The sequence below is a fragment of the Ambystoma mexicanum genome, chromosome 7p, assembly GCF_040938575.1.
Source record: "Ambystoma mexicanum isolate Mex_15411 chromosome 7p, UKY_AmexF1_1, whole genome shotgun sequence".
NCBI lineage: Eukaryota > Metazoa > Chordata > Amphibia > Caudata > Ambystomatidae > Ambystoma > Ambystoma mexicanum.
The window spans coordinates 874,186,674-874,209,725 of record NC_090939.1 but is presented as its reverse complement, the minus strand read 5'-3'; the positions used below and the strand labels follow the sequence as shown (position 1 = coordinate 874,209,725).

At 46.0% G+C, this 23,052-nt stretch overlaps 1 protein-coding gene across 7 annotated transcripts in view; it reads right to left on the bottom strand.

Annotated features, from left to right (window-relative positions):
- The window catches only part of BCLAF3 (BCLAF1 and THRAP3 family member 3), an 856,420-nt gene that overhangs the window by 759,026 nt on the left and 74,342 nt on the right, over positions 1 to 23,052 (bottom strand). The gene's annotated exons all lie outside the window — the stretch shown is intronic.

Below are 23,052 nucleotides of genomic sequence, written 5' to 3'. Positions count from 1 at the left end.
GATTCACAGGGACAGGTATTCAAATAAACACTTACTCATGGTTTCTTGATTGAACATTATTGATTTAACAGTCCATTGAATAAGCCTTCTTTAGAAGGGAGCAAATATATAACAAACACTTCGAAAGACACTCTCAATATCTTTAAATCAGTAGATAACCATGACAGATAACTAGGACACTGGACATTGATCTGGCACATTTAGAGCAGTACTGAAGTTAGTGTCAAAAGGAATATGAGGGAATAAAACAATGGTTAACAAATATTCTTAAGCAGATAAGTACTTTTGAACCTCCCCCTCCCCAATGCAAAGTAAATTAACCCTTTCCCAGCTGCACAAGTTATAGAATGTGACTTTTGTTGAGGGATATTTGAAGCACAAAGTCAGAGGTTAGAAGAGTCTTTTAGGGAGCCAGGACAGCCAATATTAATTGAGCAAAAGTCTAGGTGAGCTGAAGCACTTAGGTTTGCACAATGCTTTAGCAGTGTTTGTAGAAAATGAAATCACTGTTGGGCCACAAACTGGGAGGCTTGTGAGGGGCAAAGCTGCAAGCAACTCTGCACACGAGCAACCAAGACAAGTCTGAACTGTGAACCAGCAAGGCCACATGACAAGAGGCAAGTACCGTTACGCTCACCCAGCCAGTTGGTCGCTGGTATCCTTCTCAGCGATTCCCTGGTATGGTTCTCGGTGGACGTTCCGCCTTGTTGAAGAAGTTGGCGAGCTCTCCGTCCTGCTTTCTGGGCAGGGGCGCGTTGTCTTTTGTGGGCGTGTGCAGTCCAGTTACTTCACCGAGAGCGGCCCAAGTAATGTCTTTCAGGTAGGTCTTATTGCTGTTTATTGAGTTGTTATTCTTGCATGCCTTTCTCCGTTTGATGATGTCTCTTTATCTCCCCTAGATGTGCGGAGCGTCCGCGTGGCGAACTGGCTAAGCTGGGCCTCGCCGTAAATGATGGTGCACAATAAGCGCTATGATGCAGTAAGTAAGCGCTTTGCGCAGTGCTGCAATGTCTTGTCTTCGCGAACCTGTGTTTTCTCCCTTTTTCGTAGGTCGCAGTGTGCTCCCAGCATGTGTGGATTCCCAGAGCGATGCCGGCCAAAAGGCGATCAGCCAGGTAAGTCTTTTAAAGCAATTTGTGATTTAAATGTCTCCAATAACTCCTTTAAGGAGGTCTTTTCTTCCTTTTTCAGGTCCTTTGGTTCGGGCAGAGCGCAGATCCAACGGAGCTACCCAGGAGCTGCGAGCAGTGAAGGATGGAGATCGCAGGCAAGATGCTGCTGCCAACGATGTTCTTTTGTCTTTCTGCAGGTTCTGATTTCCCAGGCTCGTGAGTAAGGTGGACACGGTGAGCATCACGTTGCTAGCTGCAAAGTAACGCAAAGCGTGTTGTCGTGTTCAGGTGTGGTTTAAATAGCCTCTGCAAAGTAGTCCAGGTAAAGTAGTCCGTAGGCCACAACATCCAAAACACTATACCGCATAGCTTGGTTCTTAGGATGTGGGTGCTTCCATGTTGGATGAAAGCCTAAATAAAGTAGTTCCCTCAGCAGATGTCTTTCACTGTGTAGGAGCCTGGCGTCAAAGACGCCAGGACTGGCCCCAAGAGGGCCTGCGACGTGGATGCCAGGCCTCATTTGAGATCCGAGTCCTGATTCCACCTGGCCAATGGGCTTGCCAGTGGGAATCAGGGCTGTGGGTCGTGACAAGTACCCCTTAGTTTACAGTACCTTCGGTCTGAAGAAATTGGTTCCAGCTAGCTTCCGTTCCAGTTGTAGAATGGCAGATTCTGTTCCTGGGACTCAGTCGTGGGGACATGAAGGAGGACATCTGGGGACACCTGCACTACAAATTGAAGGTCCATGGCAGCAATGGGCAAACTTCAGATCAGCGGTACTTTGCGTTTTCAGCTTCTCGCGAATAGCACCAATGCGATTCTCAGATACCTTGTGGACTGTCCTCGCATCTGGGGTCCAGCACTCCATTGAGATGGCTCAGGCTTGGTCTGTCTTGCTTCATGGGAGTCCGGAAGATCTTCCTGGAGCTCCGGTCCGACTTAAAGACGACACTATGCTAGTGTTCCTCTTCCTGGCAATCGGTTCCTGCAGCAGCAGTTGAAGTACAGCCAGCTTCCTAGAGGATGTCCAGATGAGTTAGTCTTGGGGTAGATTGGTCCCACCAACCCAAGGGGAGAAGTCGGCCTATGCAGGACTTCTCTAATCGAGGCGAATTCGGAGCTTCAGCACTGCAACAGGGCTTCACTGGGCAAACCAATGGTCCAAGAGTTACAGCAGGCGTCTCTTCGAAGTTCTTCGGATTCCTTCGTCCAGTGGTCGACTGCCTTCCAAGCAAAAGACCTCACATTTTATGCAGGTTTCTCCCATTCATTCGCAGCCTAGCTGTCACTCGCATCAAGGTGGCTGCCCTCGAAGGAAAGCCAGCCAATCATCTTGGTGCATTCCTGTAACAAAGAGGATTAAACACGGGGAGTTTCGGGCACCTCCCTCACTTCCTGCCCTGCCAGACACGCTGGAGCCAGAGGCAGGCATCAGCAGTGAAACCCCTTAAAGACAAAATGAACAAAGGGACCAAACCTGGTTTGGCACACACAGTAAATGTTAACGACCTTTCCAACAAGAAATGGCGAAAAAAGAAGACTGGGGCCATTTTCACAAAATGGGCACCCATGGGTACTTTATTGTAGCACGCAGTAGAAACACAATTGTAGGAAAAGGTAAACCACTGCCACCAGCCATTAATTGTAGAAAGGGTAACAAAAATGTTACATGAGAAACTAGACATAGGGGATACTAAGTAAACCCTCCAGCACCCTATTGTAACATAGCTGGGCTGGGTCTAGAAAGTTACAATGCAAGTAAAGTCAATTTCACTTCACTGCACTTGGAAAAAGTAGTTTAACCAAGAGAAGTTATTTAAAATGTTGGGAAATCTGAAAGACTTCCCTGTGCCACTGCACTAAAGGCGCAGTGCGTCAATGTAAAAAATATGATGCCTATGGAGTTTGTCAGACTCCAAGAAAGTTTTCAAATCAATGCAAAATACGAGAGTGGGAAAAAGGTCTCGATCTCTCCAGCATAGAAATTAAAAGTCCTAAAGTCCAGCAAAAAGGTAGAAGGGAATTAGCACATTTCTGAGAATTCACCCCAACAGGTGGTTTGGGATTCAACTTATGAGTGAAACAATTACAAAAAAATACTAACGGAAAATGAACATCTCTTTTCAAAGCTTAGAACTGGCCCATAATATATTATTGTTCAGCCTACGAGACGCCAACAACATTCACAGTTGTCTTGGTGACTTGCAAGCCAAAACCAAAACAGTAAAGACAACCAGTAAGGCAAGGCTGGCATTATAAGGATTGCAAAGCAAAAGTAGAGCTCCTTGAGTTGCGGACCCTGGGGACAAAAAAAAACCCATGTCGAAGATAACCATGCATAAAAAGTCAAAACTGCACTCGCCACTGGGAATGTATAACTGACTCGTAAGTAACGATGCACTGTGTGCATGTGGAGAATGGAGGGGCAGAGTGAATAATATGCCTGTCAAGAAGCTTGCAACTTGAAATGTTTAATTCCTGGTAGAAGAATGGTGAAAGCAGTAGTAAATCACAGATTACAGTCTGGGATAGAAGTAGCTGCACCTTGCAAAGATACCTGTGCATGATGGTCTTTAACACGCAGTAACAAATCAGGATTACCAAACCCACATACTATCCCGGCTGTAGACTAGATAAAACATTTTAGAGGTCTTTGGAATGGCCATGCCATTATAGATGGCCCAACACCAGCCTATTGGCACCCTCTGGAGAGGGGACGCCCAAAGAAATGGCCCTGAACACAGCTGCAAATCCTCAAAATAACCCAGCAGAGTTTCTCCCTGGCCTGCCATTGCCTCTCCAATGCCTATTTGTTTGCCGTTAGCTCTGCCGTGTCCTCCCACAATACACCTTCCTTTGCCTCTACACCACTTGCCTGCCTAGAGAAGCATCCATCTCCAGCTCTGCTTCGTGGCTGTGACTCGACTGATGACCCTTTGCAATCCTCCAATCATTAGTTCAAGTTATTAGTTAAAATATAGATTTTTTTTTTTAAACAGAATGCAACACTGCAAAACCATTTTCCAATTTATAAAGAAAAGGAGCAGGGACTGGGCGATATCAACTACTCATTTGGTGTGCCCTTAGCCATCAGATTTGTGTACGGAGGCTTACAAGAGCTAACAATACAGCTTTCGGAGATGGGCGGGGTTTACTGAGAAGTTCTCAAAACAGCTCTGTAACAAAATAAAGTACAAGTGACTAGGTCGTTGGATCAGCCTTAATGGATCAGTCAGTGCTTTTGATGCATGGACAGACGTGAAGTATTAAAAACTACAGGGATTGTAATTTGACATTTGTACAGCGCCTGTTCCCATTAGTATGGCCTAAAAAGGCCATAGGTGAACGCCCTTATGGGACTGAAGCCCAAAATACGGGCAATTCGGCGGAGAGGTTTAGAATGCACATGTGCATTTTGGCCAATACTAAATTAGGTTGGAATGGCTGAGCCCGTCCGAGCTACCCATGTCGAGCAGGCATGTGGATGAGTGCTGTGAGGTAGTTCGAGCGAGTGTGCAAGTGCAGGAAACTCGTTATGTGTCCAGCTAGACCGAATTTGTGTCGTGGGACTTAGTTGCAATCTGATGGCAGAGGTGTTGTGCATAGTCTCTTGGAACGGTTTATGCTGACGGGTGCATGCAGGTGGGTGGCCGTGCTAGCGGCCATTATCGATCAACATTGAGTGCGCGTTGGGCCAATAATGGAATTAAGTGTACTAGGCTATTTTTGTTCCCCAAAGCAATTTTTGCTGGTAATTTATATTAAAATAATGGGGTTTGACAATTTACACAGTAAGAATGGGTTTTAGACATCAATCGGGCGCGAGTTTGGCAGTGACAGCAGTGTGTGCAAATAATGCGGGAGAGACAAAGTGCCCGATAAGATTAGGACAACATAGATAGGTGGTTGGCGAGCAGCCACGTAAAGATGGCACTCTGTAATAACACGATACCAACAAGAGAGACACAGGCTCTCCATTTTGGTTTCCAGGCAGCAAGCCAACACTAAACTACCGAGGAACTGGGGTATCGGCTCCGATTCATTTGGAAGCCGGGCCAGGACAAAGGTGGAGGGTTGGAGGGAGGGATCTACATTGCATAACAAGGAGGCAGGGAGAAAGCTGCGGACCCACAGCACTAGAACGAGCACTTTAAATAAATTTAGCCCACGCCCTTAACAGCAGAACAAGCTAATGCAGGTCCCTTATTCTTTCCAGACCACTAGAATCTAAGTCAAATCACGGGCGATCGTGAAATACAGAGAACATGCTATGAACCTCTTTATGTGAGTGGAGGTGATCTGTCGGCAGGACACACCCTCAACGCAATTTTGACCAATGAAAAACTCACCACGGCACCGCCGATACAAATACTCTGGAGCGACCACATCATCCCATTCAGGATCACCATGCCCACCAAAATATGCATCCAACCTCCTAAACTCACAGCCACCACCAAACGAAACTGGAAACACGTGAAAGAAAGCAACCTATTCAAACAACTGGAATTAACCAAGCCCTCAACCACAGAACTAGAATTCGCTGACCTAGACGGGAAAGCGGAACTACTACACAAACGGATTGCAGACAAAATAGACAAGATAGCTCCTGAAAAACCATTCAGCCCATCTAAAAAAAGAGCCACTGCAAAATGGTTCACCCCACTATTGAGCACATGAAAAAGAAAAAAAAAACTCTTCCAAAAACAAATCCGCGCATACAAGAAGGAAATTCAAAAGGCAAAGAGAAGGCATTATGACGACCGAATCATCAATGCCACCAACACACAAAAAGAAAGGTTTAAAGGATAGTTCCGGGACTTTTTTTTTTTATTGTCCCTACGGGTCGGCCATGTGTTTGTAAGCATAAATCGGTAGATCGTAGGAAACTTTCCTATGGACCTTACCCGACTTTTCGCCCATTATCGCACTCGAAATCAGCCTCCATTTTGTGATAATCCTATCATTCCGCCGCATCGACCTGGCTCACCTGCCTTTGCGGCACTAAATCAAATCCCCCGCCCCTGAGCCTGACATCAGCAGACGCGTACTGCCCATTTCAAGCACGTCTCGTGTCAACAATCGCTGCGCCTCAGCTATTGACGTGTTGCCATGGAAATGGCAGGACGCCTCTTTCCCCAATAAGTATAAACAGACCGTTTCACAACATACAGCAGCAGATTTTCGATTCCATTCCTCTCTCTGTGTTACTTTGAGTATTCTGTGACTCGTTTCAGTGCTCTGGTCAGCTACCTTCGCCGCTTGTAGCCCGTGTGAACACCTGTACCATCTGCGAAAAGTCAGTTCTACAAATACCAAACCGATTATCTATTTCCAGCCATCAGCGAAGCTTGGAGAATGGAAAAAATGTCAATGGAAAGTACATTCGCGGGCAAACGCTTCAGGCTAGCCGGTGATGGACAGTGCGACAGCCCAGGATTTTCAGCCAAGTACTGCACCTACCACTTTCAGGACATGGAAAGTAAGAAAATTGTGAGTTCGGTGGTCGTGCAGGTGTCACAAAGTACATCCTCAGTGGCCATGGAGAAAGTTGGCTTTGTAGCATCATTGCAAGAACTACAATCGCGGGGAATGGTGATCGACCTGATAGCCACGGACAGACACGTTTCAATTGCCAAGACAATGAGAGAAGAGTACAAAAATATAAATCACCAATTTGACGTATGGCATCTTGCAAAAACAATCAATAAAAAATTGTCGGCTGCAGGAAAAAAAAAAGATATGCAAGGTATTTCACAGTGGTCCAAGTCAATCAGCAACCATCTTTGGTGGAGCTCAAAAACATGTGAAGGGTCGTTGGGAATTCTACTGGAAAAATGGCGGTCAGTAATGTTGCACTGTAGCAACGTACATCGATGGTCGACAAATGAGCATTTCCACAAATGTGAACATGGCCATTTGTCCACAGAGGAGGCACGGAAGAAGAAGTGGTTGATTCCTTCATCACCCACTCACAAGGCCATTGAAAAGATTGTATTTGATAAAACTATAACAAGAGATTTGAGGGGACTCACGGAATTCTGCCACACAGGAGATTTGGAGGTGTTCCACAATATGTGCCTAAAGTACAGGCCCAAAAGATTGCATTTTGGCATGGAAGGCATGATAAATCGGACTCTTCTAGCGGTCTTGGCACATAACCATAATGTTGGCCGTCAACAAAGTAGGACGACCGGAACTTTAGGGACGCTTCGCTACAATAAGGCCTTCACTAAAAGAAGTAAACAATGGGTGATCAAACCAGTGTTTGTGGATATGCAATATGAGTTTGAGAGACTTATCGTAGATGTCCTCGATAGGCACATACATGGAGTGGTGAACGAACCTATGCAGGGGACAACTGCATTGCCACCCAACATTGCCTCTGTTCCATGTCCACCTAAAGCAGAGCTCATTGAGAAATACACATCACGGTTTAAATGATTGTAATTTGATTGTCTGTTCTCTCGAGTCTCCTCATGTTGCAGGCCCATTGCAATTAAACCAAACAGTAATATAAATCATTTTTACAAAAATTATAGAATGTTTCCGTATTACAAACACATGGCCGACCCATAGGGACAATAAAAAAAAGGCACGCAGACAAGATGCCCTTACACTAACTGGAGCTAACTAGAAATGTGTGCTCGCTCAAAGTGAAGGTCAGCTGCTTTGATGTTTTGCTCGGGTGGCGGAACGGCCCACGACCCAGTATAAGGTTCTATTGTGATTTGACCTTGACAGGCCGGGACCATCCTGAAAGACTAAGAAAAGATAATGAATAAAATTTCAGAAACGAAACGATGAGCCACGTTCATTAGAAGAAGTAACGTCGGCAAAGAAGGAGTGGTGTTTCGGGTCTGCCCTACACAGAGACACAATGGAAAATGCAAATATAATGTAAGTAACTTTTGATGAGTTTATACCGCAATTTCATTACTATACAGTGGCTTTAAAGACGGGTTCAGTTGTACTTGTTCGTTCTTTGTGGCATATTGTTTTCTACCGCGCACTATCTTGAGGAGAAACATCTGCTTTTACTGAAGCACCTCAAAACCTTCCTCTTTGCTTCTGCTTTCTCTCTCCCTCTCCCCTGCTACAACTGGTCCACTGTCTGCGACCTCGGTCCTGGGCCCTTCCACTCTCCACCTGCACTGCCTCCCTGTCAACCCCTGCACTGGGGGACTGTCTCAGTATCCTACAGCCCCCCCTTCCCAGCACTTGTTCTGCACTTACCTTGCACTTGCCACCAGCTGGCCCTATTTATTTATTATTTTATGCTACTTACCTTGTACTCCACTCCCCCCCCCTCCCTGCCTCGCCACGCCTTTAAACACTTGTGTACACCCAGTAGCGCTGTCCTCGCTATGATTTTAATAAGGATCTGATGGTGAGACTAATTTCATTTTTTATGTTTTTAGGTACATCATTCACTACGGTCTGTGTCACGAGTACCGGACACCGGCGGACGGCTTCTACAGCCGCCAGTTGCTTCTCCGCGTGAACAACGTTACCACCCTGACCATTTTATGGGACGATCGCCAAGTACAAGTATGCCCTTACGCGGTACTAACGGTTAGATGCAACATACCTACCGTTGTGGTGGCCTAGTGCCTCGTTGTTGGAACAGCCATGCGATTATCAGTGCGACCGAAGAGCTTATTTTTATCGTAAACCAACACCCTGTGTACTGCACACGAACATCGCTTCCCTCAAGATGAACTAATTTGGATCGAGAGCAAAGAAAAATGCAAATCGCTGAATATTCTCTAAACATTTGATGTCCAATAAACGTACTTTGCCAAATGTACAATCTTGCCGTTTGCTTTTAAACCACGGTTTCACATTCCGAATTGTGGCGCTGTATTGTGAGATGCTCTAAGACCCTGTGTACAGCAAAGGACCATCGCGTTCCTCAATACGAACTTTTTGGAACATGAGCAAATAACAATGCAAATCGCTGAATATTCTCTAAACATTTGATGTCAAATAAATGTACTTTACCACATTTACAATCTTGCGGTTTGATTTCAAAGTACAGTTTCATATTCCGAATTGTGGCGCGCTGTATTGTGAGCTGATCTGTGTTGATTTCCGGGGTCTGTGTGGAGTCGCGTAGAAGACGCCTGGGCGCGTTTGCCTACGCAGCTCAGTCACGTCACGGATAGAGGCGGGGAATATGAATGTTTTGATAAAGTCTGTTTCAGGGGCGGGGGATTTGATTTAGTGCCGCAAAGGCAGGTGAGCCAGGTCGATGCGGCGGAATGATAGGATTATCACAAAATGGAGGCTGATTTCGAGTGCGATAATGGGCGAAAAGTCGGGTAAGGTCCATAGGAAAGTTTCCTACGATCTACCGATTTATGCTTACAAACACATGGCCGACCCGTAGGGACAATAAAAAAAAAGTCCCGGAACTATCCTTTAACATCATTAAAGAGATGAGAAACCCACCAGGCTGCGATAATACCCCAACCCCCTCAGAGAAACTTTGCAACGACCCGGCAGACCACTTCAATAAAAAATAAAAAAATAAAAATGACATCCGACAAACCATACAAGAACAATCAACCAACCGCGAGGTACAACCAAAAAAAACCAACACAGAACCACAGCACATACTCACAAACTTTCCGGAAATTTCAGCAGAGGCATTCGCAATGCTGGTAAAACTCAGCAAGAAAGCTGGATCACCCATGGATCCCTGTCCCCCGGACATCTACAAATCAATCCTCGCACAAGGAACGCCAGCAGAATACTACAGAAACCTAAATTCATCACGAGCAACAGGGACCGTACCGAGGATCTTCAAATCGCATATATCAAGCCACTTCTAAAAAACACAAGTGGCGATGTAGAAGACCTCTCCAACTACAGGCCGATGTAAATACCAAAATCATGTAATTGCCATGTTTCTTTGCCTCAGCAAGACTTAAAACATTGCCCATGTTATAGCATTATGTCCATGTTAAACCAACTGCTTGTGTCCGTGCACGAGGCCCAGGGTTTTCGCCTTGTACACATTACTCAGATTTAGGAATGTCCCCCTGCTCTCCTTTCCTGTAAAGCTACATAAACAGCGTCTGTTAGCACGTTTACACTTTCCTTCCACAGAAAGCGGCCTTGCAAGTTAGCATGTGTTCACTGACCCTGGGTTTTCTCTCTCATGGATAAATGATTGCTAGCATCCGCACTCTTTCCCGAGACATAAGCATAAACGTATCTATATTTGGAGTTGTTATTCTCTGGGATATGCGTGAAGGAAACTTGTGTCAGGCGCTCGTGCGTCACTCTGTATAAGATATGTCCTGCTTTTGTTCAACAGCCCATAAATGGACATTATTATCACTACAGCAGCAGGATGTGTGTAGCTTGCAAAATTCCCCCCGTGTCGAGTGTGATGAACTAGCTTGTTATATGACCATACATGTTAAAGGTTATATCTACATCCTGAAGCGTATTATGATTTGCTTAGATAAGTTATGAGTAATGACCATTTGCGATGTCCGGCCTTTGTAAAATCTCACAGCAATGTCTGGGAATACAGCCAAAAGTGTTTTGACAGGAATTTGTATGTTTGGAAATGTCTGGTTCTGAGCCAGGCATAAGACTCAATGTAATCATTTCCCTATAAAAAGCATGCTCACCGTAATACTGGCAGCACACACTAGCAGCATCCCTCTGATGTTACGTGTAGGCCCTTCCGCAGAAGCTTTGTTTTATTGCAATAAATGATTGTTAAACTCACTTTCGAGTGAGTTTATTTTTGACAGAGTCCTCCGCCTGGTCAATTTTAGCATTGACTCTGATCTCAAACCTACCCTACCCAGAAAAACTCCTGGAAACCTACGTATATAAACTTACCCAAGAATATGTAGAAAAACACCACCTACTAGACCAAGCTCAAGTCGGTTTCAGACCAGCAAGAGGAACGGAAACAGCACGATCATCCATATGGGACAACCTAAAAACCAACGCAGACTCAAACACAACCTCAGCCCTTATTCTGCTCGTCCTCTCCGCAGCCTTTGACACAGTTAGCCATGACACCCTGACCAAAACACTAGAAGACATGAGCAGAACAGACAGGACTACTCTGGACTAAATCATTCCTACCAGACAGAACAGAAACCGTATGGATTAAACCCTTCAAATCCACTCCACGAGTTGACTGTGGAGTGCCACAAGGATCTTCACTATCACCACTATATTTCAATATCTACCAGACTCTGGTCATCAAAATCTTCAAAAAATACATTACTTGCTACAACTACGCAGATGACACTCAAATCATCTACCAAATCAAAGATTCCGAAGCGATCACTGAGCTCTAATAGACTGTCTGAAAGAAATCTTCAACTGGATGAATGCCAACAACCTGAAAATCAACCTAGGAAAGACAGAAATCATGATCTTATCCAAGGACCAAGAGAACAAAACCGTCATCCCGTGGCCAACGGAATTAGGAACCGCACAAACACCACCTAAAGGTAGTGTAAAAAAAAAAAATAATAAAATAAAAAAAATAATCGGGGAGTCCTGATGGACAATACACTAACCTTAGAACCACAAATAAATGCAACAGTGAAGAAAAGCTTTTTCCTCCTCCACACAGCAATAATCATCCTACCTTTTCCTCTCCTTCACTCACAAAACACTCACTATCGTCGCCCTCATGTCAAGAATCGACTATGCAAACAGCCTCTACCTCGGAATGCCAGAATACCTCCGGAAGAAACTACAACGGATCCAAAATGCTGCAGCCACACTACTCCTCAAGTTATCCAGAAGAGACCACATCCCTCCTGCCCTAAAAACACTACACTGGCTTCCCAGTAAAACATTGCATCTTCAAAACCATGTGCATAACGCACAGGGCAATCAATGGACAAGGAGCAGAATTCTAACAAAAGAAAATAATCTACAAACCAAAGAGGCCCCTCCGATCCAGCAACGTAATCCGCCTGGAACTAAAACCATACCTCAAGAAAAAAAAAACTTGCCGGCACCTCCTTCTACCACTTCGCTGCAAAAACCTGGAACAACATCCCAAAAGAGGTCAGAAACACCAAAGATCACCACAAATTCAGGAAACTACTAAAAACCTGGCTCTTCAAGACCACAGACAACCTGAAAAATAGAAAAACAGGGAAAAGGGATGACGGAACTGGAAAGGACACCAACATCCCTAGAAACTTTAGGGAAGCTCCCGCAATGTCAGACAGGTGACACAGTATAGACAAACACAGGTGACACCCATTGAGACAGTGAACTATCCCAGCAATCCCCCTTTCACTCCACCTCAGTTGATACCATGTACCAAATATCAATTGGATTGCAGAGACAATGGCAATCTCCACACTAGCCGATTGGTGGACATTGGCAGGGGCACTGGCCACAAGTGCAGGTAAGGAGGAGAGGCTATGATGGAGGCTGGTTGAGATGGGGGCCAGATGTGAAAGGGAGCTTAGTGCAAGATGGGCCCAGATCATGACAGAGGAGCATCAAGAGAGACTTCTAAAGATGCCAACTAACCAATTCTACTAACAATTTCCACCTATGTACACACCTCTCAAACTCCAAACCAAACACAACCACAAACCTACAGCACAACAAACCGCACAAACTTCACTACACTGCAAAAAAACAAAACAGACCTCCACAACAGTACACGACGACTACCGGCTGCAAACACCCCAGCCCCAGCCAACGGACCCACTGGGCTGTGGCCGTCAACAGCACATCACTGCGCTCTTGCACTTTTCCTGCTTCCTCCCACTAATTCACCCTCCCTTCCTCTTGCAGAGCCGCCAGTGTGGTACAAATGTCCTTTAACATGTCATACTACTACGAAATTAGGGCATGTGTTTAGAACAGAAATTGCGTATGCAATAACCATTCCTACTGTAAATGAAAAGCTGCTAAAATGAGGCCCGAAGTACTTGCATCCTTAATAACACGGGGAACCGTGGGATTCAGACACAAGTAAGTGGAGTAGCTAGCAATGGAGAGCATCTGTGATTGAGGGGGGAGAGAATAAGTAGCCCCCGTTTGTATAGAAGTGGATAACCCGCTCCAACTACTGTGAGAGGGGCAAAGGTGTAAGATTGTACGGCTCCCAGCAGCATAGTGGAAAACAGTGCTCACCCTAGAAAGACGTTGTGTGTAAGGGTTCAGACAGAGTATTAGCCCACGAAGAGGTTCTATGGATTGATTCTAGCATTTTGAGAACAAAACATGTTGGGCAGATGGATAGGTAGATCTACTATAGGATCTACAAAATAATGGAATTTTTTGCGCAGTGGTTAAATGGAGTTCACATGAGTCAGGACTCACCACGTGGACATTGGAGAACATTTCACTTTAGGATTGGTTTTATTATGCATTTTAATGTTGTGTTGGTTTTATGTTAAGGTCGTATGTAATGTTTCCTTTATGCTGAACCGAAGGGTACAAACTGGTTTTATAAATTGTTGAACAACTTGTTTCCGGAAATAAATCCTTGTGCGCTAAATAAATGGCGGCATCCTATACTAGCAGTCTAGGCAGGCAGGCCTCAAGGGTTCAGGAGTCTTGGTTTCCATGAGTATTCTGACTGCTGCGTTAACAAATTACCCTGGAAACTCCAAGTGTTTTGAAGTGCGATATGTACCCTCGAGTGCCAGCTGGTTTTTGTTTCTCATCTATGTGGCGCAGAAGGATGTTCCAAGGTCTGCTGGAGTTTATGCTCTACCTTGCTATGGAGAGATTCTGAGGGGAAACGGAGCCATGGCCTAAATGACATGTGGGTAAACCCAAAGTGAGGCAAAGGTTTGTCAGGTTGCAGATGGGAAGAGCCAGGTCTTGAGAGCCCTCTGGAAAGCAACGTGATCCTCTAAGCAGCGGATGCTGAGTGGAATTGAGTTAGCTTAGACAGAGTAGGATCCACATATTCTAGTGGAATTGAATGGGGGGGATTACAGAGTGCGGCACTTTATCCCAGTTTTATATTGGGTTGGTAGCGGGTACATTTATGTTGAATAAATTCAGGGCCTTTCTTGTGGAGGGCACAGTGGGGTGATTCACATGGCTTTGAAGGTGGCACGCCGGCCAATGGGTAACCAGTGGAGTACCTGGAGGGCAGGTGTGATTTGCTCTCTGGGGGAGAGGGCAAGGAGGAGCCGAGTCGTAGAGTGACACATTTAAGCATTCCAAGTTGAGAAGTCAAGGCACCCAGGTAAAGAGAATTAGTGTAGTCTGGGCGGGAGACTACAATAAGCACAATTGCTGTGACTGAGGGAAGGAGAGCCGAGGGACGATGCGTCTGAGAATGCTGAGGTGTATATGGCACGATCTAGATCAGGGCTGTCCAACTCCAATCCTCGAGGGTCGGAATACTGACGGGTTTTCAGGATATTCATTAATATTCATGAGGAAAACTGTGCATGCATTTAGAAGTGTATGCAAATTTTTCATGAATATTAAGGGCATCCTGAAAATCTGACGGGTTTACAGCCCTCAAGGCCTGGAGTTGGATAATGCGGTTCTAGATACAGCATTCATATAGTGTGAAAGTTCAATGGGCGTCCATGGGCTGCTGGAGGGAAGCCTAGGGAAGACAAGCAGGAGTGGCTTGGGGGAAGAGTGTCTTTCAACAGGCGATTTCTGTTTTACTGGGGTTAAGGAGGAGGTGGTTAGCCGTCAACCAGGGGTTGATTTCTGAGGCACGAGGTCAGGTTGAGGGAAAGCAGAGATCTTGGGGATGATGTGGGTGTCACGAGCGTAGTTGTAGCTGGTGAGGTCAAGTGAGCGGATGAGGGAGGGGGCTCAGAGAGGTTGAAGGATAATGGGGACAGGGTGTGCCCTGTGGGACCCCATTGGTGACAGGGCTGGAGGTAGAGGTCTAGAGAGGGAAATGATGATGATGATGATTTGGGATTGGTTGGGGAGGAAAGAAGAGATCCATCTTACAGAGGAGTCCTTGATGCTGAGCGAGTGGAGTCTGTTAGAAAGTATGCGATTGTCGAGAGTGTCAAAGGCTGCAGAGAGATCAAGGACGATTAGTGCAGCACAGCATTCACAGTATGCAAATCTATTCTGGTGATCCCAAATGGAGACAAGAGATAATTCAGTTCCTTGCAGGGGTCTGAAATCAAACTGGGCAGGGTCAACCAGGGAGAGGCAGAGCTGGGCGTATACCATATGGTCAATTAGTTTGGCTATGAAGCGGTTGTTGGAGATTGGTCAGTAGTTGGCCGGAATGATGGGGTCAAGGGAGGGTTTTTTGAGTAGGGGTTTGACCGGCAAGGTCTTGAATACTGCTGGGAAAATGCCTGAGGTCAGGGAATGGTTAATTATGGATCTAGCAATGCTGCCTGCACAGATTTAGGCAAGTTGAGAAGGAAGAGAGGATAGGGCCTGTGAGGGAGTAGTGAGCCAGGAGGTGAAGCAATCGGGGTGGGGAAGGAGCGCCGCTAGCTTAGTGCTGATGGTGTGGGTTTTTTCTATAGCAATGTTGCAAAAGGGGCGCAAGAGGGCATCACAGAGTGCTTGGGAGATGGGAGAAGAGGGGTGGGGAGGGGAATTGCAGAAAGGGGGACTTTAACTCCAAGATGATCTTGTTAAATTCCCTGCTGGAACTGCGGACTTTGGCTCTATTGAGAGGGGAACGGTTGGGCCGTCATTTGTGCTCCAGGGAGTGGTTGAGTATTTGGAGGAGTTTGAGGGAAGGGGTGAACCACCTGGGGGTCAGGCCTTGTCTGTGGGATAAAGATCTGGGGTGGATGAGTGGTTTGAAGGCATTTGAGAGCCATCAGTCAAAAAAGGTCTATTAAGGGCAGACCTAACTGGAGACCGGGATGGGGAAGGGAGGCAAGCAGCAAGTCGGCCAGGTCAGGGGCAACTAGGACCTTGTCCCACCACAGACTGCAGGAGAATGGTCCGGTGCTAGTGAGGTAGGGGAGCGGCGGTCGAAAGTCAGAAGAGGATGGCTGTGTGATCGGGACAGACCTTTGATCAGGGGAGGAGCGGGAAGTGTAGATCAGATTGGAAGAGCTGAAAATTGCATCCAAGGTTTGTCCTGCAGTATTTGTGGAGCCTCTGATCAGTTGAGAGCTTCCATGTTTGTCGAGGAGTGGGCAAGTCATGAGATTGATTGGGGCATCGAACCAAATATTGAGATCTTCTAGCATGGTGCGGGAGCAGTGGGTGACCAGGATGGCCACTAGGGAGGCACTAAGAACCATCTGCAAATTTCCTGTTATAGCCCAGAATTCTAAAAAGGAGCACGAAGCTGTGCAGAATTTCACAAGGAGAGATTTTCAGTCTACGTTGCATGCTTGTTCCACATAGTGGGAGACAGTGAGGTGTAGTTTGTGGAGGATGGATAACCCTCCTGTCTGCTGGTTCTGTTGTGCACGATTAGGGGAAGGGGGAATGCCTCACGTGCAATGGGTTGGAAATCAGATCCAGGTTTCTGTGATGAGGATGTCTGGACTTTCAGAGGAAGCAAGGTTGAAAATGTATTTATTTTTGGCGACTGATCTAGTGCTGATAAGGATGCATGTGATTGAGTTAGGTGAGCGGGAGTGGCGGAGGTCCGAACGTGGGTGCGAGTGCCTGCAGGTTTGGGGAACTTCTGGGTGGATTCCCACATGTCAGGATATAAGCGGGGAGGGAGGAAGAGGGGTGGCGGGAATGGAAGATGGGGTGATGTTGGGGGGGTGGTGGTGGATGCAGAGAGCAACCTTTGAATGTTTCAGAGTGCTTGCTGTGTATGGTTTCTAAGGAAGGGGGTGGAGGGTGTGTGCGTGAGATTGGGTAAAACAGCCCCCCCCCCCCCTCCAACTATGATGTGGGTGGTCAGGGCTGAGAGGCTCGACTTGTGAGGGGCCTGGGCATTTGCTGAGGTCACTGGGAGAGGAAGAAGATGCCGGAAGGCGGGTGGAGCTGGGTGCCAAGTGTTGGCAGGGGAAGTGAAGAGGGATTGTACTGGTTTGGGTGAGATAGGGGAGGCTGTAATTGTGTAGGAGAGGGGTGCAGGCCGAGGTCAGACTGGCAGCTAAGGTGAGTGCAGGGATGAGAGCGCCAGGGAGTTGCGCTTCTGTGTTTTGGCGGGTTCTTGGGTGACAATGGTATGTGTGTGAGGGTCAGCCGAAAAAGGGGTATTGGCAAGGCTAACCTGAGCAGAGCTCAAGTATGGGAAGAATTTGGAGATGGGGTGGGAGGCTGCAGGAGGGGGACAAGGGTGTGTGTGGCAGAGCTGGGAAGATTAGGGGAGACATCTGTGAGGGGGGCAGACTGAAGGGTCCTGATGGGTGGAGCCATAAGGAGTCCGGGGGGGGGGGGGGGGAATATGCGAGATCTCCTCCAACAAGTGCTGGCTATTGGGGGGGGGTAAGTCAGAGAGGGAGTTGGCCAGGGATGGGGGTTGGTCAGATTTCTGGTGCGCCATAGTGGCCCTCTATCCTTGGAGCTGCTGGGCATAATGGAAGATTTGCTGCCTCTGCACTGGTGGTGAGAATCATGCTTGTGGCTCTGTCTGCCCACTCAAGACCAGCTGGATTGTCCGCATAGCAAGGATCACGGTAGGGTGAGACTGGTTATGTTAATAAGCAAGGGCTAACTTCAATACAGTGTCTACAAGACGAATGCAAGACTGTACAGTACAAAAGCTACACTCAAAATGCATTAGATTCAGTACAGTGTCTGCAAATAAGCATGACTGGATTCAAAACATATGCATACTCCAAATGAATCAAGGTGTTCCTAGTTTCATGATCCAGCTTATTTTATAAATTAGAAAGTGGAGTAAGGCGAGTAGTACGTGGTGAGAGATTACTAAAAGGTCTTGTGGGGTTAGACATGGATGTTGCTGCACACCATGACTCTTCATTACTTATTAATGAACTGGACGATTGACTCCATTAGATGTACCCACGCGGGTCAAGGGTGTATCCCAGACATCTTTATGCGAACAATACTTTTAATCCAGCAAACCTATGCTGTATTTCAGTATAGTACACAAATATTCAACATTAGGGCCACCCATAAATTGTCCCTATAGCTACACCAACTATATGTAGTGGCAGCAGCAATTTTCCAATCTTAAATCTTCAGGCATGGTAAAAGCATATATTTTACTCTATGTGGGACCAAGCACCAGAAACCGACAACAATATTTCATGGATATTATTCGACTGGTCCAGCTGAGATTAAGAACGAAGGCACGCTTTGGCCAACTGGACAGCAAGATCGTGTGAGCAATGTGGGTAAAGGAGGAAGATATAGATGCCAATTCATAAAATCCTACTCTGCCCTTTCTACACCAATACACAAAAGTAGTCTTACCTGCATTCCAAACAAATATGATTTAATCAACGGCAGAGTAGCATTTCACTATACCTTGGCGGCAACTGATCCTTGACTCACCAGGGCTTTAGGGCGAAAAGAGTTCAAGACACCTGCTGGCAACCACAGATTTCATTGTTTATGCTTGATTGGGAGGAGACAGTTATGGCTATAGACTTTAAAGACCCAACAGATAATCATTACGAGGAGAGTAAAGGCTCCAAAGAGCACAACCATGCAAATCCTTTTAGCCTAGGCAAACAGTTTAGGGAAATTGTAAAAATGGTTAGGAATTTTGTTTAAGATCAAGTATATATTAAATAAAGCAGATCTTGGTGCCATGTATATTTTTTAGTACAGTTTATGTACTTCGTGTTCCTAAGTTATGGTTTAAGTTACCAGATGTGGAGATTTATTTTTTAAAAAAGGCATCATGAATAGGGTTTAACAGCTTTATTACTTCTAAGGTTCAACATCCTGCTCTGTTGAGTCACCACATTCATTCTCTGATGGAAAGGGCTGTGTGTCCGGTCTCAATGGTTTCTCAGACTGTCACCTATACTTCATAAATTTGACTTCCCTTTCCATCATGCTATATTTCTCCTTTCAATCACAATCGAAAATGTGCCTGCAGATTGCAGGCAGCAGTCTCGTTAAAAATCACATAGCACATTTATTTAGCATGTTTTCCCTCAGACATCTACTCGGGCCTGTGGCCTTCCTAGTTCCCTGTGCACCCAGTGGTGGCAGGTCCTCTGACTGCTCGAGCAATATTACCTTCTGGTGCTCCCATCTCTGCCTCTTGCACTCAACTGCTTTCAATGGCATTCATCATTTCACCAGTTGAATGTGGTGCTTGTTTCATGTTTGCTGCTATGTATGAGCACTGTTTCGGACATCTGCTGAATCTCCACTGCTAGGGGTGCCTTCTTGGACTCTCCAAGGCTGTGGCATGCTTATTCTGCCGTTCCACCAGGTGTCCCTCTTTGAGGGAACCCTATATCATGGGTGTCTGTCCTTTTATAGTCCCATGTCACATGACTATGGGCAGAAGAGACTCAGCATTCTTTGCCAATCTCATCTCTTATGCTATAACCCATGAGCTTGGGGAGCAGCGGTGTAGACAAGGCCTGTTACAGTTTGATAGCCTGAGCAGAGCCCTGGTCAACCCCGGAATGCAGGGATGATTGCCATTAGCGCCCCAAGTAATTTACCCAGAGTTTTTACAACTGCCATTCCTTTAAAATACAAGCATTTCCATAACAAATGACTGGGACGCAGAGCAGGTGAGGCGGTGTCCAGAGCATATAAGAGGGTGTACGGCGTTTATTCTGGGGTCAGGGATCTGTGACAAGGGTGGGAAGCGGGGGCTGGGGGGCAAGAGATAGAGTCAACAGTCCAATAAATAAGCAAATAAAATACTGACAGGGAAGAGGCACTGAGAAATACATAGACATTGAGAATTTGCGCACACATTTAGTTGGTGTCCCTCTACAGGATGCTAATGAAAAGAAAGAGTGCTTCCTGCATTACCACTTTTAAATAAGAGCCTTTCACCACCTATGCGAAATAGACTGTGCTGGCGAAAAAGACTGCAGAAGAATGAAGCCTCCACCTCCCCTTCAATTATTCGCCGCCTAAGAGAACAGCGGAACAGTAAAAATGTCTGTGAGCCAGTATATAACCAGTTTCATTCGTTGGCAACGGAAGGCAAGATGGTAGCGAGATTATCCCCGAATCTCCTGTAGATCGGGACCAGAGTACGTATCTTGCAGATGTCTTTTTAAACTCGTTTCTACCAACTATAAGGGGTGAAACAGGGCTGAACTGAGACGCTCACGTCTCCCTGAACCCTGTCAGAAAGACCTAGGATGGATGTGGTTGTTCGACTGGCACATGGACACTGAGTAGTTGGGTAGTCTTTATTGGTTATAAAGAGCACTGCTCTTTGCCACAACCATCTCTCTCCTGCAACTCCTGTTCTTGAACACCTCCCTGCAAACATTCCATGCAAATGCATGCAACGCATACTCCATCTACTCTTGCTGTACAAGATGAGCTACAAAAGAACACAACAAATCTTCCCCCACAAATCATCACCCAACATTTAAATTATTTTATTTTTGACAACCACAGTAATACACAGACGTAAAACTGGAGGCTAATGATGTACCATGCTACATACGCTAGAAACTGTGCTGCAACCAATACCAGCTCCTATGCGAGCCAGGTAATGAACTAATTTCAGTTTTGAAACCCTACTGGTAATTTCTTGACCAGTCAGTGTTTTCCTCTAGCAGTCCATCCTCAATGCAATCATTCTTTACATCTACTTCTTGCAATGACCTGGACTCTAGTCTCATACTCAGTCCTAATCTTGCCATATGTCCTTGCATCAACATAATTGGTGTTTGTCAGCTTTTGTTTCACATTCTTTAAACTCGCAAAGGTTCAGAGTACTAGAAACACACTTGAGTGCAGCCCTACCACTTTATTCTAAGTCTATTTGTAATTTCACAACCTTCTGCACTTCATCAACCCATTCTACCTTATGAGGACACCTCAGCTGCTCTGTGTCCTTACCAATATAATTAACTACCGAGCACGACTAGAGTACTGAATGAAGTGGTCTGCCCCCCAGTGCTCCAGGATAAGATTTTTATAGGGGAATAATTTACTCCCATTTTTAAACTTTCAGAGTAAATGATTTCAAAAGAGTATAAATGAATTTTCTCCTCCACAAAACAAGTAAAAGGTATGCAAGAGTCCAGCCGACTCATACAAAGAGTTATAACGGAATAGAAATCATATGCAGCAGCAGTAAAAGGAGGTTTCTTTAACAATTAACAGATAGTGTTTAGTAGCACAAACACCCTTTCACAAATGGAAAAGATGAGCACCAACACTGGGTTTCCTGTGCATGCAATGAATAGTTACAAAAGCAGCATAAACCTTTTTACATTTTGCACACACAGAACAGGTCATCTTCAGTAACAGGAATGTCATGGGTCTCAACAGTACAAGAATACAAGTAGTTGGTCAAAGCAATAGCGGTCCCATTCACAGAGAAAGAACTGCACGGGATAGAAGAGTGCAAACACCCCCACACTTCACAGGTAAATGAAGTGCATCTGAAATGCAAGTTATAGGCTTATGTGATGAATCTGATGAGGTTGTCACTCCTTTCCTAGAGATAGTCTCTCCTGGTATGGAAAGAGGACGGCAGCCACCCTCTCACCCAGACCTTGGAAGCAACTATTTGAGGGAAGACAACCCATGGGTGATGACTTCATCAGATGAGGCACAAAATCCTCCTTTACCTTTTAGAGATTTATCCTCCATCCCTCATGACATATTGCGATCATCCCTTTCAACAACAATTTTACTGACAGCATTCGTCAATATTAGAGCAAATAAAGGAACAAAATCTGAGACGAGTGAATGAGCGATGATTACTCCTAATGCGAACCATCGCCAGCATTCTACTGGCTAAAAGAATGATTGGCCTGGCTCAAAACCATGCTGGGAAAAGAAGTTTGGAGTTTGTTTCCTTACCCAGTTTGGGAGGGTGAGGGGACTGGGGAACCAGGAGTACGGCGGCTGATGGCGCACGAGAATCACAGCTTCCGACGTGGGTCGAAGCAGCCAAAAGAAGCAGACAGTCTTGCCGGGGTCATGGAAGGCATGGGAACACTATCCAGTGAAGCTCATCGGTCGGAGCTCTGCCATGAGATGCTGAGAAACTGGTCAAGGGGAGCCGGAGGCATGGTGGAAGCAAACAAAGCGCTCCACAGACCAGACAAGCCACAGACTGACACTGGAGATATGAGGGACCCCCGAAGGCACAGCTGAAAACCGGTGAGCCCGCTGAGGGGGGACTGGGCCGCCGGGACACTGAAGTGTGTACCAAAGGCAAGGGCTGGGGGGGGGAGGGGGGGGGGGCCAGAGCAGGATTATTGGGCCCCTGGGACATTTCATTACACAATAAGAAGTCCTTGGAAAAGGGTCTAGGCCGTAGCCTCGTTATAAAATACAGGTCGGAAAATAGTGTGGCAGAAAAGACTGAAATGCAAGGAATATTAAAAGACCTGTCAGGAGAGTATAGCAGGCAAAGAGGGTGATGTGAATTACAGCGAATGTGAAAAGGAACCTGGCAGGAGAGTATACCAAGTTTTTTTTTTTTTAGGTAAAAAATCCCAAGGAAGACCCATGCCCTAAGGATTCTCAACTGCAGTTAATGTGTAAAGAGAAGCAACCTGGCAATGGAACATATCAGGTGTTTTGCGAGTCTGGGACCTTCACCCAAAATGCATCAAGGAACTATATGAAAGAACTTGGCAGGGGAGCACACCAGGTGTTGTGCTAGTCAGAGAATCCCAAGGAAGATTCATGCCCTTAGGATTTGCAAATTACGTTGAATGTGAGAAAGACTTGGGGAAGGGAGACATGTCCCCTGGAATAAGTGGCAACATCAAGAGGAGGGGGGGGGGGGTTATCCTCTTGAGCTACAAAGAACTTGATTATTCTTTTGAACTTTTTTTGTTTTGGTGGAGAGAATCCTGGGGAGGGGAGTCATTCCGTGGAACTGTGAACGTTTTTAATTTGGAACTTTTGT